The 19,937-nt window shown below is 42.3% G+C and overlaps 1 long non-coding RNA gene across 2 annotated transcripts in view; it reads right to left on the bottom strand.

Moving 5' to 3' along the window:
* Positions 1-837: 837 nt before the first annotated feature.
* The window catches only part of LOC142055304 (uncharacterized), a 32,757-nt gene continuing 13,657 nt past the window's right edge, over positions 838-19,937 (bottom strand). The window contains exons 3-7 of one of the 2 annotated variants that reach the window (XR_012659892.1): positions 19,573-19,692; positions 15,236-15,291; positions 4,019-4,152; positions 3,874-3,932; positions 838-1,077 (exon numbers count right to left, since the gene is read on the bottom strand). This is a non-coding gene — a long non-coding RNA (uncharacterized LOC142055304). The remainder of the gene's footprint in view (positions 1,078-3,873; positions 3,933-4,018; positions 4,153-15,235; positions 15,292-19,572; positions 19,693-19,937) is intronic. The other variant, XR_012659893.1, reaches the window with a different exon arrangement.

The following is a 19,937-nucleotide window of genomic DNA, read 5'->3' as shown; positions in this document are numbered from 1 at the left end:
AAGGATCTGGGGGTGTTGGTTGACAGCTGGCTAAACATGACCCGGCAGCGTGCTCAGGAGGCCAAGAAGGCCAACGGCATCCTGGCTTGTATCAGGAATAGTGTGGCCAGCAGGAGCAGGGAAGTGATCGTGCCCCTGTACTTGGCACTGGTGAGGCCGCACCTCGAGTACTGTGTGCAGTTTTGGGCCCCTCACTACACAAAGGACATCGAGGTGCTGGAGTGTGTCCAGAGAAGGGCAACGAAGCTGGTGAAGGGTCTGGAGAACAAGTCTTATGAGGAGCGGCTGAGGGAGCTGGGGTTGTTTAGTCTGGAGGACGCTGAGGGGAGACCTTATCGCTCTCTACAACTACCTGAAAGGAGGTTGTAGCGAGGCGGGGGTCGGGCTCTTCTCTCTACTAACAAGCAGTAGGACGAGAGGAAATGGCCTCAAGCTGCGCCAGGGGAAGTTTAGGTTGGATATTAGGAAAAACTTCTTCACCGAAAGGGTTGTCAAACATTGGAACAGGCTGCCCAGGGAGGTGGTGGAGTCTCCATCCCTGGAGGTATTTAAAAGAAGGGTAGATGTGGTGCTTGAGGATATGGTTTAGTGGTGGACTTGGCAGTGATAGGCTAGTGGTTGGACTCGATGATCTTAAGGGTCTTTTCCAACCTTAATGATTCTATGATTCTATTAATTGTCTGAGTCACATGCTGTTGCAGCTGATCCTGAATTGCTTGTGAAAGGCATTGGCCTGAAATGTGGGGTAACTAAGGTCACTCATGTATCTGCATTACTTTTACAGCACAGGCAGGGAAAGCTTGCCTGTTCTCACTGCACTTGAACCACTTGCCTGAAGAAGTCCTGAAGGACCAATTTCTGATGACACCTCTGAGTGCTGCCCGCTGTCAGGGTTTTCACATTGCAGATATGCACTCATGGGTACCTCATGCAGGACTTCAGAGGGTGGGACTTCAGAGGGTGGTTGGGTAACCACAGCTTTTGGTCACTGCTGGCAGAGGTCACGGGTAAGCCAGAAGTGGAGGTACCTGTGCTCTGCTAACGATCCACGCCCCCATTCAGTAGACAAAACAGAATCTGAAGAAAGAAGAAAATATAATCCCTTGGTTTTAGAGTTACTGATACTTACAGCTACAGATTTTGACAGAGAAATGTTCTGGTTAAATCTGGTTTACGCTACTGGGAACAGTTCTTCACTGGCAAGATGTGGAGATGACCACAGTGGTTTTAAAAGAAACCATCCCTCTTAGCTTTGATTTCTGACATTCTCTGCAATATATCTTTTTTGCCCATGCAGTCAACTCACGATCTGTTAACTCCCACTGCTTTGAGAAAGCTCAGTTAAGGAAAATTCAATATCAAGTCACATTTTTTTCTAGTACCCTCATGCTCTGCTTACCACAGTTGTAAAAGAATTGTGTTTATCCAGCTGCACAAATGATCAGTAATGTTCAACTAAAATTGAAGTTTCCCTTTAAAAAGTCTTTACGACGGGTGCTTTTTTTATTTTTATGGAAACCTGATTCTGTCAGATGCTTTGTTTTGTTCCCAATAGCCTCTGACTTAACAACAGCTAAACATTCTCATGGGAGGAACATATTGTACCATGCCTCTATATTAATTAATTAAAGTCACCCAAAAAGAAATTAATTGGTCCTAGAATTGTATACAATTTTTGAACAATTAAGTAGTATTTCATCTGAAGTTGTTCATAGTAAGCAAAAACTATGTGCAAACATGCAATCTGAGATCGAAACTCCATGTACTTGCCTAAGGACTGATGGCTTACAGCAGATAGGTTGGATAAATAAATAAATAAATAAAAACAACCAAAAACCAACCATCAAGTGATAAACCACATGGGTAGCAATAGCAGTTCCTGTTGCTGTTGGTGATCTTCACACCCAGATATGGAAGAGTTTGCAGTAATTGTCCTTCTAACCATGCTGTTACATGTGGTGTGAAAATAGCCTCTTTCAAAACCCCTCCCACCAAAAACTAAAAGCCTCTACCCAATCAGAGAGGATACATAAAATAGAGAGGATGCTTTACAGAAATGGACAGGGATAAAGAATCTATTTCTATGGAATGGATTTCTACACATATCAAAGTAATAACCCAATATTTAGATAATGTGATTTCTTTCCTCATTTTTACACTTTTTTTGAGGATTCTACAATGCTGATTTAAACATTGCCGGTTCTGCAGCCTGGTTTAATGTGTTCTGTATGTAACACGCCCCATTGGTGATGTGAACTACATAGTCCCCCATGCCAAAACATGCAGCTTTAGTTCAAAGTGAAGCAGCCTGTACTTTTCCATCTAATACTTTTGCTTTGGTCCCCAGTGTCAGGCAGTATTGTAATGGTGAAATGTAATATTGCAAATATTACAGTAAAAATGTCTCCTGTTCTATAAAACTTGCTAGTCCTGTAAAAGTGAAACCCTGTTGGAATCCTGATAACTCAACAGGAGGCAAAACAGTCAGACGTTAGCAGTTTCTGTAGAATATTTGTGACCTTTGTTTTAGTCCGGCAGCATAGACAGGATGCAATTGCATTGGCAAGCCCACACACTTGTCAAAAAACATTTCAGGCCCTCCCTCCCTTCCGACCACCACCCCCCACACCCCCCACCCCCAGGTAGTTACATGGGATTCAAAACACCACAAACAACTTCTGACCTCTCTGAGCAGTGATCACCCCTAATCATGGCATTCTGAAAACTGGAAAAATAAAAAAAGAAAGCTATACTGAAGAAAACTGGTTTTATACAAAACAACAGATGAACAAACCAAAAATGTTTCAAAGGACAAGACTGAGCCAAGCAGCTATGCATTAGTATATCTGCCTCAGAGAGGTTTCCGTCCCCGCCAAGAAAACCAAGCATTAATTATCCACTTGAATATCTTTTCTGCAATGTTTTGCTTTAAAAAATGAGAAGAGTTGTTGGAGACAAACAAACAAAAAAAAGGAAGAGGAAAATTCCATCCTAAAATGTTGAGGGGCATATTGCTCAGTGAGGATGTATTCAGAGAGGTTTTGTGGAAGTTCCTCACATTAATCCTGTTGGCAACTAGCAGGATTTGTGTTGCAGGGCTTCAGGGCTTGGGTCTACAGGATTGCCACAAAACACCACAGCAAGGCTTGTAACAAGAATAGAAAAACAACTCTAGAGTACCTAGGAATGAAACTAAAGAGAATTACAAGCAGGTTTTAAGAGCAATATATTGTGAAGAAGACAGGGGCAGTGAAAAAAATGGAAGTTGGAAACCACTTCAAAACCATAAAGTGCTAAAAGATCCATTCAGAAGTGTCTCCTCCAAAGCAAAATATTCCTATTGCCTCACTTCATTGACAATGCCATTACCATAGGGTCTGGAATCTGATCTGGCACATCTAACTCACAGAAGCTTATAACATTTATTTACTGTAACAGCACACGAACAATGAGGCACTATGGATTTTACATTAGTATTTTATTTTTCCACAGAAGTCAATAAAGCCGTGCCAGCAGAAAACTTGGCTTTACATTCACATAAAATATTTTATACCAAAGAACAATAGAAACTTTAATCAGACTGCATCACTTTATATTGTTACAAACTGCAATTAATCTGCTCAGACTGAAAAGCCGTACTAGTTTTTGACTGAAAGGCATGTCATTAAGTTTCTCAGTTGTTTACATGTAATGCAACATGACAGGAATTTGTACAGAGATGAGAGAAAATGAGCTACTTGAAATTAACTGTTTGGAATCCTGTCTATGGCTGTTTGCAGTCTGCAGTGGATTGGCAGGGCTGATTTGTGTGGGGTTTGAAAGAGGATTTCTCATATTGAGTTGTTCTTTAAGGAATGCTTGGTAAAAACTCACCACGCATTTGGGTGTTCATGTCTCAGGAGTGACAAAGTCTGCATTAACACCCTCGGTTTCTCGCAAGAGTAAATAATAAATCTCAAAAAATGAAAATATGTGAATTGTATTAAGCAGGACAGGTAAAAAGTAACATGAGTCGTACCTTGTATGTGAAGCATAGCAGTTACCTCCCCCAGTCCTTTTACCATGGGATGCCAACATAGACAATAAAGCCCTGAAGAACGGCTGGACAAAAAGCAGCAGCTGGGCACAACAGGAGCGTGATCACAGGAGAGGCTGTGAAGAAAGACAGGAGAAGATGATTTGCATTAGGTAAGTACAGAAGATCTGCCAACGTGCCTGTATAGCGACTTGATGGTGTTAGCTCTGATGTAGAGAGTCAAGGTGAATATAGGATCTAGGCTCCGTGCTCAGACCCAGGATGGATGTAGGCAGATATATCCTATTTAGGTAAGGTCCTTCAGTTGTGCAGGTTTTTTTTTTTTAATTCCTTGATCTAGCTAGTTAGTCAGAAAGCAAGGCAGGAAGGAAATCATCTCTCTCCAAAAGCCGGAAAGAATTAGACTGAAAACATGAACCATAAAAGGTCGGAAAACAGGAAGCAATTAAAAAGATCCAAGTGTTTATTTGTTTGTTTTAAACAGCATACTTGGCAACTTTTAGCCAACCTTCTGATCTGGGGCAGAAGTAGAATGAGATTTGGGAATGAGATTTGTGAATGTCTGAGATATATTTTGGGCCAAAAATGAGTGATGATCTTGTACACCAATTTAGAACACCTCAAATAAATAGCATCAGGGATCAGAGGGCAGGTACCCAGCATTTGCTGTCACTTTACAATGTTTCAAACTTAGTACTTGAAATATTGAGAACACATAAATTGCCAGGCACTTTTAAAACCTTCATTTAAAATCTCTTCTGTGTCAGAGAAGAATCTTCTTCCTCCAGACAAGAACCTCCCCATCATCTGGGAAAGTGTATTTGATGATGGGAAGAGAAGGAGGAAAATTTATTAGACTAGTCAAGAAGGCAACTGGAAAAAAACTGAGTTAATTCTCAAAAAAATTAATATGCTTATGGAAAAGGAGCTGAAAGTTAGGGCTTCAGATCAACCCATTTTGGAAGAGGACAAAATTATATTGCTGGTGTTAAAAAGCCAAGTCTTGAGACAGATGTAATATTTTCTTCCACTGGCAAAGAGCTGGTGCTGAGCAGTGATGAAAGCAGTCACTTTTGGTGGGTCCCACTCCCCTGGCAAGTTTTGTGATTGCAGTCGGGCACAGAAGGATGCTGCAGTGTCTGCCTTCCCCAGCATCCCAGCTATCTTTCACACAGATGCTGTGCTGACATCCAGGTTGCTGGTGGCCTGTGCCCAGTTGCTTCGCTGTGAGATTGGAACAGCATGCTCAGGGATTTGCTTGACACAAATGTTACCTGCCTTCACACGAGAAACACCACTGGTGCAGGGGCTGAAGGGTGATATGCTTTGCCTTATTTACTTCCATCAGGTGTTTTTGGAGAACTGGATTAGCTACTGGATTTTCTCGCATATTTGCTTTTATTTACAACTATTGACGCACATGATGACAAGCAGCTATTGCTCATCAGCCTCAGCAAATACACTCCAAAGCACACAGGTGCCTTTCACTGGGGATGGATTTCTCCACACAGGAAAAATACAGAAGTCTGAGGGGTAACCACAGAAAGAAACACAAACCACAGAGCAAAAGTCCTGTTCAGCTGTAAACTAGTTGTCCTCAATTAGGTCATTATATCTGTAAGAGACTGAAAATGCCACGACAGATAGTGAGATAACTCTCTTCACCATGTCTCAGACACTGAAGGAAGACAGGTTTAGTAAAGGTAGTGGAAAATAATTAATAAAAGAGTTGCTTTATGTGCTACTCTTGTTTCTCTCTCTCTAGCTCATTCTCATCGTTTGACTAATCTGAGTTACCACAACTGGGTCTGTAAGTATAAATATCGCATTTCTAGCTTTCATGCTTGCTTTGCAGCTTGAGTCCAGTAAGTGAAGACCAGTGAATTTATAAGGCATATTCAAGCTAGTCCATAGAGACAAGTTTATGAGGCTCTGAACCTCTGGCAAGCATCTGCATCTGTTCTATTTACTCAGATAACATGAGAGACCACACTACTAAAACATAGCATAAATTAGTTACTAAATTAGGTCATTCAGCCCCAGCATTAAGACTGGTAGTGATTACATATTGGTTTATGTTATTAATGTAGGCATTTACCTCTCTAATGGGACTCAGATGAGGATGTTCCTGCTGGTAATAGGAAAAATAATAATCTTTTTCAGTTCTTACTGCCTCCTCCCTTCTCACTATGTATCTGAAATGGCTGAAATCTAATAGCTTCTGAAAATGTGTCCTCTAAAATAGTGCTTTCTTAAAAACAAATAAAAAATAACAATCAAAAAATCCCCACACCAACTAAAAAACCGTGGACCATACACAATACCGTGAAAAGCCTTCTGTCTAAATAGTTCCTCTGACAAATACAATAATGGAAGGAAACTGAATACATTAACATGGGATAGATTTCATTCAATTACATTGCTTTTTTCCCTTAGGAGAGAGTGTTGGGTATATGGCAGAATACAAACTGCTGAAAATTAAAATGTGCTGCAGAACTGGAATCTTGTTAGTCTCTGCTTAATGTTTAGCCTTTCACTCACGAGCTGGGAGGAGATGGCAGTTCGTGCGGGAAACACCATGTCTCTGCCAGGCTATGCATGACAGAAGTGATCAAACAGTCTGCACGCAGCGCACACACATGCACTCATTCATGCCAAGACAAGAAAATGGTTTTGGGGCACAAACATACAAGCAGCTGCTGCAGCAATCTGAGGTAATGTTGCTAGTGCCTCCAACCTCATTTCTATGCTATGGAAATGTAAAGGAAAACACACCTCCATGAAATTATATATTTTGAATATAACTCAAATGGTGATTTTTTTCCAAAGTACGTCTGCCCCTTTTTTAGTGGCACTTGTCTAGCTAGATAATCAGAAGTCCACTTCTCATTCTTCAGTTATAAAAAGCTGTTATAGGTATATCATAAGATTAACTAAACACATCTACAGCTAAGCTTAATACTTGAAGCTGTCACTCGCAATTCTGAAATACCATGTGACATACCAGAGTCCCAGTCACACCACAGTATGGATTATGGGCATCAGTGATGATGTTCCTACATAAAGCAGATAAAATACCAGATCTGCTGCTTGAATTTTGCTTTCCAGCAGAGAATATTGATGTAAACAGCGATCCATCAACTCATCCACTGCAACCTAGAACATTACCATTGCATTGAAGAACCAACAGACAGATTTGTCCCCAGAGCATCCCTCAAGAACAGGGTGTAGCCCAGAGCATTCACTTTGATCCATCCACCAGCTGCCATTTGCTTGAAGCGTTTTCCCTGCAGGCCAAGTTTCAGCTGGGGAACCAGAGGCTTTGAAGGTTGGGGTCAGCGCATGCATGGAAAAGGCATTTTCAAGGGAACTGATTTCCTGCCCTGGTCCAAAGCATCATGAAAAGTTGAAAGAGATCAGCTGCCAGTGCTGGACAGGATAAATACCAGCATTTATTAGTGATATGAGTCAGCAAGTATTTTTTTGCCTTGCAGAGTCAAAAAGTTAGTAGCTGTCAGGCTTCCCATAATATTTGACATACAGTCATGAAATACACCTAGTCATGAGTCAGAGATTTACACTGCACCATCCTCAAGCATGATAGCCAAGGTCCTTCCATTATCAGCTATAGGATCTGACTCAGAGTCACAAAATAATTCAAGCTGGAAGGGACCTCTGTAGGTTATTTGGGACAACCACTTGCCCAGAGTAGGGCCTGCTGAGGTCATGTTTGTTCAGGGCCTCATCCAGTCAAGATTGGGGTATCTGCAAGGTTGGAGATCCCACAGATTCTCTGGGCATCAATTCCAGTGCTGCGCCACCCTCCCAGTGAGAAAATAATTTCTAATAACAAATGAGAATTTTCCACATTGCAACCTGTGCTTGGTGTCTCTTGTCCTGTCACTGTGTTCATCTCAGAAGAATTTGGATTCAACTTTATACACAGGCTAGCTTCTCTTGCTGCCTCCACGCCTTCTCACATTCTCCATCCTCAGAAAAACTACACTCTCTCTAAGACACTCAGTGAAAATGACCAGGTTCCTCCTTGCTACCATCCTCATTCATGGTTTGCTGTCTTCCTTCATCTCTCATTGGAACCACACTCACTTTACTACCTTGACCAGTGAATGAGTTCAATGGTGAAACGGAGTCTTTGCCTTTTTTTAAAGAAGCCAGGCATTCATCAGTGCTTTACAACGAGGCAAGCTTTTCTGAAACAAATGCACATGACCAGTCATTTGGGTAGCAGGATCCAAAGCTGCTCAAGCCAGAAGGCTCAGGCCAAACTTGACTAAGCCTTCAGGAGAGGAAGGTGTATTGTTTTCTTGATATTTTTTCCTCCAGGCATTTAAAATTCACTCTTTTCTCTCTTGCTCTCTCTCTGTAAACTTTTCCTCAGCCTGTGTTTCCTAGGCAGCTCCTGCTGGTGGGAATAATTTCTGCCATGCCAAAGTTTCTTTCTTGAGTGTGCCTCAGCTCAAGGCAAAAGACTATGGCCCCATTCGAGACTGAAAGGCTATTCTGCACCACGTTAGATCACAAAGTACAAATATTGCCACGTCTCTTGTCTTTCAGCATAATATGAGACTCTTACCTATTCCCTCCCCTTATAAAAAGTTATATAGCAATGTGGGGAAAGAAAAGCATGACCAGCAGTAGGAAAGAGTTAAAAAACATTCTTGCATTCTGCTTATTGACACTTCAGTCATGATCAATTTTTGATGTACACAATAGGGAATTCATATGTATCAAGAAAATTTATCTATGGTGAAGTTAGTATGATGAAGTTTATTGAGGTAAAAACCTACTGCAGTAATCTACTCTGAGATTGAAGTGTCATGTCTAACAAGTTCAGGCCTAGTGGAGACATCAATATACTGTGAGATAAGCAATACCTACCCAAAGGGCTGCTACTAGTCACTATATCACAGACTTGTCCTGTATCTCTGAGCCATTAAGATCATGTTCACTTACTCTATTAAATTTTACACAGTGACTTCATATTTTTAAACATTTTTTCAGTATCTGAAAGTAGAATTTTCCACACTCTAGTTTTCAGGACTAGCCTAACCCAAATTTTGGTCCCAGAAAGGCAGGGCTTATGTGTTTTCTATCCTGTCATTAGAAAAATGATTGAAATATTTTTCTTTGTCATTTCTAACAGCCAGAAATTGGTGGCTGTAATCAATCAGCTCATTATTATTGGAAATAACAGGTTTGACTATAAGCCAAAGCCTCCATTACAGTCTTGAGGACTCTTCCATGCAGCAAAAGCTCTGGAAAGCATTTGGGTGGTATAGCGAGGTTTTCACATGGGTCCAGGGAGCAGATATTAAGAAACTCTGCAACCTTTTGAAAGAACGCTGCATGTTCTCCTTCTTTCTCCTCAGTTCCAATCTGTGAGGTTTCATGATCAAAGCTTCAGCTTACCCCAAATCATAAGGGAATCACCCACCACTCTACACTGACATCAAGATCCTGTTTCCCACAGAATTTTTGGCTGGTGGCTGGATGGAGGCACAGGGTAAAGCAACGCTCATACAGCATTGCAGAAATCTAGTCTGAATTTTTTCACGCTTCAGCAAAGCCCAAGGCCATTTATGTGCTTTGCTGAACACTCTGAGTTCAGAGTCTTTATACTGGAAAGTACATGGAAATCAGCAGGACCCAAAACATCAGCTTGCTGTAAGTAAGGACTGCAAAGCTCACAAAGGATTGGGGGTCACAGGCTCTGTCTATGTTCTACATGCTAAAGTGCTCCCAATGGTGCTTTGAAGTTGAATATCTCCAGCATCTGACGGCCATATTTTCTCAGCCTCATCTTGGGCTGACTATAAATCGAGTTGACTCTTGACCACGACATGTCAGAGCCCTTTGGAAAGGCCCAAGATCCTTGCAAGGTAGGATCTGGGTAATCCTTTCTGACAGACATTGTCACCATAAGACCGAGCAGGATGGTGGGGAACTGCACAAAGTGCCAGGACATCACTGTGCTGCAGGGGAGCCTTCATGTCGCAGTATGAGCAAGCTATTGAGTCCAGGTTCTATCAGAGGCACAGTGCCCAGAAATATTTGAGATTATCTGATCCAGCTCCATTTTAAAACTGGGTAGCTGTATTCCATTCCATGTATTCCATTTGTTTGTATGCCTTTGGCTTAATTAGATCTTTTCCTCTCCACAGGTAATGCCTCTAATGTTCTCTTAGAGAGCATCTGACCTTGACTTGGGCGGCTAATCCCAATCTTCTCACTCTGCTAAGGCGGACTAGAAATACCTGTTTTCCTGTGGTTTCCTTGATCCCTGATATTGATTCTGGCTCTGACTGCTACCCTCCCCAGTGGAGGCATCCCTCCAGGAAAAAAGAGAATCGAGGGAGGAAGATACAAGTGTTAGCAAAGGCCAAGGTCTTCCTGTCCCCCAACTCGATTAGGCTGAGATATGATAGAAGTGCTAAGAAGTTGTAGTGCTGACACTTCTCCCCCTCCCTGGGGAGCACTGTTCCTGCTTGGATTCTTCCTTCTTGCCTAAGCAGAAGACACATCACCAAGTGTTGTTGCTTATTCAGGAAAAATTGCTATTATTCCTTTTATATGAAACAGATCAATAAACCACAGACTTGGAGCAACTGGATTAGAAATTAATAGAAAAAACTCAAGAAGATTAAAAGGAAAATTCCCTAAATCACAAATTAAAAAAACCCAACACCCCCAATCTTATATTTAAGCCAACAAATATATTAAAACGTGTTTTTAACTTGTAAGTATTGGCAAGCAAAGCTAATCCTAGAGCAATCACGGAGCAATAAAATAGCAGCCATAAAAACCAGATTGGATCCTGTAAGATAAACTCCTGCACATCAATTTACACAATTAATGACTGCCAGAATAATTGCAATTCATTTAGGAGTCGGAATTGAATCGTAAATCAGTCCCCAGCAATGTGTTAAACAACAAATTCCAATTTTAATACAGGATTGCTGAGTGTGGCATTATTAATTGTAAGGAGTATTGTAAATAAAGATGCTTATCCCTTAGGGTTGCTCACAGTATTACGTACACATTTTGCACTAACATCTTGTACCCAGTGCTGTCTCATATGGTGTTCATCCCCAGGGTAGCGTATTACTACTTGCTGATTTCCATGTTCCTACTTGGCCTATTGGTCTATGGACTTCTGCCATATCATTTGTCCAGCAATCATATACATGGTTAGCAGTCCTTCTTTGAGTCTGATCAGAAAGAGAGGTTTTTCCAGGCTGCAGCAGTGAGTTTCTGTGATGGTAGAACAGTTCCCAAGTACCACTGATGATGATGATGATTATTATTATTACAAAGCAAAACACAATTCCTGCTTGTAAAGTATTATTATAAAGCCTTAATATGTGTAGCTGTAAAGTTCAACCTTCATTAAAGGTTTTTACTTACATGGCAGCACTTTGTGCTCACAGCTTGTTCCAGAAAAGAGGGAACGTGTTGTGTCCGTGACAGACATGCAGTTTGCTGACTGTGATGGCTTTCTTCTGAGCAGATGAGGTGAGAATAAGGCAAGGCATCATGCCTGTTTCCCTCTATTCTTTGTCTGCTTGCTCATGGCAGGTATGGCATACTGGCTCCCTATCTTCATCTTTTGCAACTCAGTGCAGAGAGCCTTAATGACTTCTCTGTCCCCTTGGATATGACTCTGGGGAATGATCCAGAAATTAACCTGATCATCATATTCACCTTGAGAGGAAAAGCAACTCCTTCCTCCCTCCTATCTGCCATAACCCTCATGCAGAACAAGACCGAGGTTTAGTGGAATTCTTGTGGCTCTGCATTTGACATAATTGTTCTTTAAAAAAAGAAAGTCCCATAACACATGCAATATTCATGCACTTTTCTTCAGCTTCACTGAGCTTTGGATCAAGCTTTGCATCATTTGGAACTTCCCACAGTCTCAGACCTCATCTTTCTTGGCCTCTCTACAAGCCTGCAAGGGACCCAGAAGCCACCCCCTAAACAGGATTTCAATTAGCTCCATCTCCCTCTTAATTCACCAGTTGATCTAATGACGTTTTTGGTGAGGCCTGTTCCACATTTGCTCATCAATACTGCGTTTCACATCTCAGCCCTAGAGATTTCTATATTTATCTTGCCTGGGATTACAGGGAAGACAGAAGGAAACTGTAAATAGTTTGCACCATTCTTGACTTATCAAGGGCTTCTGGTATGGAAAAGAGTGCTGGCTGTTTTGAAACCAATTTGCAAAACAAGCTTACTTAAGGACAGCCACACCAAGTGTCAACACAGTATAATATATAATACAGTACATAATACATAATATGGCTGAAAAATTTTTTGCTTACATTTGTTTATATGTTACCTAATTGTATGATTCCTATCCATGGCCAATCAGAAAGTATACTTCTGTAGCATTTGCCTGATAAAATTAGGTAGGTACATCTTCAGTGCACATCTACTATGAGTAACACTTCATGCATGCCAAACAATAATCTGTATTTCAGGTGGAATCTATAGGGCACAGCTGATGACTTGGAACATTTATTCCACCTCTATTTCCTTTGGGATTGTTCTAGATTATGCTATCTTGTTATTTTGCCTTTATGTGATACAATTTTTAAGCACGCACTTGGACAGTTATCAAGTATCCTTTAAGACTCCCACAGATGGAGAAGCAGATGCACTGCAACCATCTGGGGCCAGAACTATGATTAACTTTTGAGTCAATGTGCCTGTAAGAATGGACTGCATGTTAGAAATATCTCTTCCACTTCAACCAGAAAAAACAAAACAAGTTTTAAAAGTGGCCTGTGGATTTGGGTGGCCAGCAGCAGAAAATTTGTTAGGCGTGTGAAAATCAGTGATACTTCCGAAACATTGAAAGCTGGTGGTCTCCTGTCTCTAAACCAACAGAGACCCTCCTTCCCCTACACTGGTGACTGAGCTGCATTCACAGCTCTTACAGAAATGCACAGGAATTGTGTCAAAAACCACAATAGCTTTTTGTAACACTATTACCTACCTTTCCAACAGGAAAGGGAATGGCTATTTTTGGTATCATTAACCTACAGATTTTGGTTTCGTCGTTTTTTATCTGCTGTTTCAATTTATGAAGGAATGAAACCAAGACAGGCACCTCAGCCAGTTGGAGAGACTGGGATGGGTAGTTGCTCCTCACCTGCCTGGGAACTTCTCTAGTTGTTTATGCCACACTATGAATTTCTGGAGACCTATAGGAAAATGATCTAAATCTGCAAGATTTACTGATCCCATAACCCGACAGCTCCCAACAAAAGAGGATTTCTTCATTGCTGGACAGGAAGCATCTCCTGCAGTGGCAGCCTGCACGCTTTTACCCCTGAACACCCCACCTGCTCACACCCACACACATCCCTCTGGGCCTACCACTACACCAGTTACTCTCACCATCAGCAATCGTATCCATTTTAGTTTTCAGCAAAGCACCAAAGGAATCTCCTTCCCTGTTTCCCGCTGCTTGATTATAGCATTTGGTTACCTTTTAGCTTTCTGGTTCATTCAGAGGAACATAAGCTTCATAAATGGGTGGTGAGAAGGCTATGAATAAAAATAGGTTGGGCAAAGTCCAAGTAATGACTGTGTAGCCACAGGTAGACTGGCGCAAAGATGACCCTTCCTAAGTGACTCCAGGTACAACTCATCACGCTTAGGTTGGGAATAGCCTCAGTGCTTTAAGAAATCTGAGAGAGCTTGTTTCTGACATATGCCTTTTTAGCCCTGTGAACTCTTTCCTTTCTCCCTCAAGCCCAATTTCAGTCAGAGATTACTCATGTGCCAACTTGGACTGGATGCAATAGTGGGTCAGAAGGGGGCATATGGAAACAAAGTAAGCCCCACAAATGTTAGTTGTGGGGCTAAGAGGTGAACCAAGGACTGGACAGGACAGGCTGAGGTGTGGGTGTACAGATGCCCCCCAGTCCCCAGCAGCTGAGGCTGCTTACACCTCGGTGGAAATGGTAGGACTGAGGACAGGATGCTGCTGTCTCAGGCTGTGCCAAAGGACAAAGAGATGCAACGGCATCTTAAACCTTTGTCTCAAGAGCCCATGAAAACATTTGGAAGGAATTTGGCTCAGCACTTTCAGAGCCCACATGCTATGAAAATGGTAGCAGGTGTCTACAATGCTGAAAATAAGATGCCATTTTGCAACTGCCTACTCTTTTATGCCCAAAATGCCAACAAGAAACAAATCTGCTGTGGTGATGAAAGGCCCCCCTTTAGCCACGCTGGTGTAATGGAAACAATAGGGTTGCGGGGCAGTGGAGTGGCTGTGTAACTGCAGCTCCCTCATTCACATCGCAGCTGTAATGAGCCTCAGAGCCAGCCATCTACTGATGCCATTTATAGGCATCAAGAGCACAGTGTCCTAAGGCAAACTTCCCAAAACTTTGAAGATGCCTAGACTGAGGGAGAGGGTAAGAGTTTCTTTGGGCTGTCTCTGACATGAATTGGGATGAAGAACCTCAGTTAATACCAAGCACACCAGCTTGTACAATCATAGCTTCTCTTATAGAGACTCCTGCAAAAGTATCAAAGGATGTAAAATATCATTGTTGTTATACTTAGAGATAGCATTTTCAGCCAGGAATGTCAGAATGCTTCGTAATCTTTAATCAATCTGAATTATTTCTGTGAAGTAGAAAGGCCACGTGGACATGGATCACTTCACCCCAGCCTTGAAAGTTAGTCACTACTGGAATAGAGAGCATCAGCTGCATAGTATCATGCAATGATATCTTCTCCAGTTTAAAAGGAAGTGAAGACTATCACCTCTAGTTAAATTTCATGAGGAGTGTGGGAGGCCAGGAAGCTGTGTGCAAACTCTCAGAGTGGACCTGGCAAGGCTAAGATTTGCTTTGCAAAGCAGCTGTCGCTCTGTCACAATAATATTGCTCAGGACTGATAGTGCTCAGGGCAGCAAAGCAGGTCAGAGCCCACGCGTTGCAAGAGCTTTGGTTTCTCTGTCAACGGCTGGATCAGCCTGGAAATAAATCTTAAGTAAAAATCCTCAGCACCCCTGCTGGCAGCCCACATGGGACCAAGCAGTGCTTGTTTGCACTGTGGTCCCTCCCTGCCAGCACATCTATGCACACCCTCAGGGTAAAAGCGATCTCTGGTAAGTCCTTCCCTACTTAGGGCATTATTTAAGCATGTGCTTACCTGAAAGCCATTTCCAATGCTTGTTCCAATACTTCCCCATCTCGGGTCCATCATTTCTGTAACAGCAACAGATGAAGACACACAAAGAGATTAATGAAATCAGCACTCCCTCACATGACCAATAATGATTCCTCTTCAACAGACAGCAGGTGAAGGAACCCAGCAGTAAAATTCTTCTGCACATATGGATCCAGGATATGACAACTCCTGCCTTAACAAGAGAGCATATATACTGAATCCATTTGTTTCAGTGAAGGGTAAGGCAGAAGGGAAAGTGTTAATTAGACTTTGTGGGGTGAATGAAATGCACTGTACAATTAGCACCTTCTGTGCTCCCGCCTAATGACAGGCTTAACTTAAGACAATTCTCCATACTGTCCTACGTATCACCTTTCCTCTGACATTATCTTAGTTTTCTTGGCTCTCTACAGAGAATTTTAATGAGATCTTAATTGTTTTTTCATCAGCTGCAAGGATTTCAAACCCAAATCATATGTTGGTTGTCATTCTGCAGAAGGTGGTATGGGGAGCTGTGGAGATGTTCTCTTGCTAAAAAGAAGCAGGAGGCAGCCCCCACACCTCCCACTGCATCCCAGCGAAGAGCTGTCTGTAATTCCAGTGCAGGCCTAGAGACTACAGCTTGATATTTCTGCAGTTACACAATGGGGACTGGAAAAAAATCAGTCACGCAAATGACCATCATCACCTCCCTGCAACTCCACTGCTTGGTTTCTGCACCTGCCTCGCTAGGGTTCACAGGGCTTAATAAACCGTACAGCCCTTCGCTCAACACAGCCGGAGGACTCGCAGGTGCTCAATGAGCTGTACATCAGCCTCCTATTTTTTGTCCTTCGCCATCTACTAGTCACCTGCAGACTCTCTTCTTTTGCTTCATCGTTCAAGTAATTTTCAGTAATGCAACCTATTTAAAGCATAGATTTACTTACTTCTCTTCAGCCTTTTCAAGGGCACTTCTAAAGACATCAGAGAATCCCTGAAACATTGCGGGGAAAATAGAATGTTGCGAGAGCAACTGGGTAGAGCTCACCATATGTACTGACCACGGGGAGCATGAAGGTTTCCTGAGACACAGGCCCCTGTGGTGCTGTGCTGTTATAGAGAGAGATGCTACATGTTACGATTGCTTTTTATGATCATCAGATTTCATGAAGATTAATTTATTACAGCACTGCTGCCCTAGAGTTCATTACCAAGCTATTTCAACAGCTGATACTGAATGTGGGAGCCTGGCACTAGACATGAGTATGCAGGCAGGAGTGCTTGCCTGGGAGCGGTGGGGTAAAGCCAGGGTGGCACCACAGCAGGCAGGTAAGCTGTGAGCACTAGGGTTTGCCTGAGGCTGGCAGGAGAAGTCCCAGACACAGAAGGGGAAGGCCAGTCTCTATACATGGCTCTCACAGAGCTGTAAATTCTGCTGTCACACAGCAAAGGACCAGGAGCCTAAAACCAATGATGATTAATTAACATCTCACACTTCCATAGCTATTCATATAACTTATATGAATAGCTTATAACCAACATCTCACAGTGGTCTGGAGGTTATGTTAGCAAACAAGTGTTTTAGAGATGAGGAAACTGAGGCACATGTTGCTGGTCCAAAGTATATGAAATCAGTGGAAAATATGAATTGTTGAGATTTTAGAGAAAACTAGTTACAGGGCCAGGAGAAAAAACTCAGCTTCCCACACTGAATCCTGTGTTCCTCAACTGGACAATGCTGCACAGGCTAGCCTGCCATCTTTAATTAATGCTTACACATTTTTATTACTCACCCATGAACCTATTATTTATTAAAATATTTCTAACAGCCTTGCCCCTGCACACTACTCCATTTCAGCGTGTGGAGCATACAATGACAGATTCCATGTAGCTGTCTCCCATAATCACATCTTCTGCCCTCTCAAAATATCTCTCCCCTTTACAGGAAACAGTATGGAAGCAATAGCATCTTTTATGTCATAGCTGCTGTGTGACAACTGTGTGGTTTCCATCCACACCTTATGCTCATTACAGACATTCACTTTTTGACAGCTAGATTCTTCTCTTTTGGGCTTTGGTGCCAATCCAAACCTTAGTAAAATATAAGAAAACAAATTAATTAGCAGGCACTGGAGAGTCTGAATGTTGCCCAAAGGTATACATTGTGAACTAAATAAGAGAAGCCTATAATGTATATTACGTGATTTGAGCTTGTCTGGTTTATATTTGCAACAACACACCTCCTGCACCAGGAAATGGCAGCTGGAAGCATGGCTAGAGCTCGACCCTCTGTCTTTCTGCACGCTGGGCATGTCTCCCTGTCCACCTAAAGATGACACCAGGAAACAGCCTCAGCACAGAATCAGAGCATTTGAGGTAAGCACTTTACATTTTATCAGTTGCTATAAACAAGATAGGCCAGACTCTCCACATTAACATGCAAGGTTGCTAGATAACCACATGAGGAGAAGTCCCCTTAGCAATGGACTGCTACCCACTTTGCCATGCATAGAGCATCACAGCCATTCATACAGGACTGTATTTTTGACCACAAATAGGAAGACAACTCTAATAAAATTATGTGACCTGGGAAACTTGCTTTGCTCCCGCTTTCTCAGGCTATCTTCCATTAACCATGACAAATATTTAAATTAAAGCAAACACTGCAGATATGAGGGAATTTTTAATTCTCTGACAAGACACGCTGCCTTCAGGACCTCTTTCATGTCCCTTATAAATAGAAAGCCATAGCACTGCAAAACTAAAATCAATGCTGACAGTCCAGCTCTTGCCTTCTTTAAAGAAGTTGCCAAAATGTGCAAAATTTTAAACATTCAGAGAGATAACACACTGTTTGCTCAGTGCACCTCATCTGTAATTTACAGATTGTTATTGCTGGCATCACTCAAACACTCCATACTTGCTTAAAAAATGTGTCCCTTGCGTAAAGCTTTAGACAGATCATCTAATTTCCTAATGAGCCAGTAACATTCTGTCAAGTGCTGCTACTGGAGCAGAACAAAATATGTTCCTGTCGTACCATAAATGGTGGACTGTAGAGTCCAGAACTGAAATGTAAAGGTGCAGGCAGGAGCTAGTGCATTTGTCATCCCTTATATTTCTGAGTGAACTCCTATTTCAAAGCATAATTGTACTTCTGAGCATGGGAGATATGCAAAAGCAAGCAAAGAGGTAACTACATCAGCTCTGGCCCACACCACCAAATACTCTCCTCCCTCCTTCTATCAGGAAAAATGTCATACTTCACATAAAAAACAATCCAAAAAAATTCAATTTGGAAATTCCTCTGTCAAGGCTCAAGCCCCCCACACTCCCATTCTCCTTTGCACACCTTATTCCCTCTCCCAGTTACATTTTCCTGTGATGAGTACATTTTAACCAGAAGGAAGGATGTTCAGCTTTTCCTACACCAAAAAACTCTCAGCAACTTTCTGAAAGCAGACACCTTTCACAAACAACCCCAAATTAAATTGGAAAGTAGTCCCACTTAAAAAGCGAGCAAGAAAAAAAACAAACCATAAAAGTCCCTGAACAAGCCCTATCTTGAGAGAGGATGACCCAGCACTGTGTTGAGGGTATGATTAAGCAGTGATATCCCCAGGGACTGGAAAGCTTCCCAAGGGATTAAGAGATCTTTAAACATAATTCCCTCTAAGACCAAAGCCAAAATTTGAACTTAGTTCTTTGGAAGTAAAACTCTAGTCTATTCACCCTGGCAGCCTTGTGTTAAGGCACCATGTGAAGTGCCTGGCTTTTCAGGCTAAGACTTTCCATGCCTGTTGATAGAGAGCTGCAACATGGACAATGCCTGTGCAGAGGACCTGGGAGGTCTCTGAAGGAGGCAATTAGCAGCAAGCTGCTGCCTGCTGATACCTGCACAGTGTGCAAGGGTGAAAACACAGGTAACATCAGTAGAGTGGAAGCCCACGCACATAGGAGGGGCAGTGGGTTAATGAGGCATGGACAGCTATGGAAAGACTCTCCAACAGGCATAGCTGCCTGTTTGCAGTGCCCTGCGGCAAGGACACCCGCCCTGCGACACTCCCCACAGCTGGCAGGGCCCTTGGATCCCTAGAAGGATCCATGCCCAGCTGCCCACTTTTCTGCCCAGGAAATATATAAATAGCTGATGTGTGTTTGGTCACACAATGGAAATATATCTGGCTGTACACATATGTGTATCGAGTCCCCTGACTGGGGAGGAAGATGGCGTACATGAATCTCATTGGCAAATGAAGTATATAAATGCACACATGGTTCATATGTGCTTTCCTCCACATGACATACAGGGCTCATGGTCTGTGTGTGTGTCTTACCTGGTCTTACGAATGGCTGCAGAAGTCAGATTGGGAAGGTGCTTGGGATCCTCAACTTCAAAAGATGGAAGGAAGAATATCTCCAACAGATCTGAGATTCTGGGAAGCTGCTAGACCCATCTAAAGTAAAGCACAGAAAGCACACTGCAAAACACTGAACATGATACTTTCCTTCCATTATTTCTGAAACGGGTAGTAACCGTCTTTGCCTGTGCTGCAGAAAACTTAGACAAATCTATCCTTCAGGACACGGGAAGTGGTAACATAGATGCAAAAAGAAAAAGGTCAGCTTTCCATTCAGTTCACATCTGTGTTGTTCCCACTGCTAGAGCCAAGATTTTTTTTCCCCTTTACTTTTAATCAAG

The sequence above is a fragment of the Phalacrocorax aristotelis genome, chromosome 3 (genome assembly GCF_949628215.1).
Source record: "Phalacrocorax aristotelis chromosome 3, bGulAri2.1, whole genome shotgun sequence".
Lineage (NCBI taxonomy): Eukaryota > Metazoa > Chordata > Aves > Suliformes > Phalacrocoracidae > Phalacrocorax > Phalacrocorax aristotelis.
The sequence above is the reverse complement of the archived record's forward strand: the minus strand, read 5'-3'. Positions and strand labels throughout refer to the sequence as shown.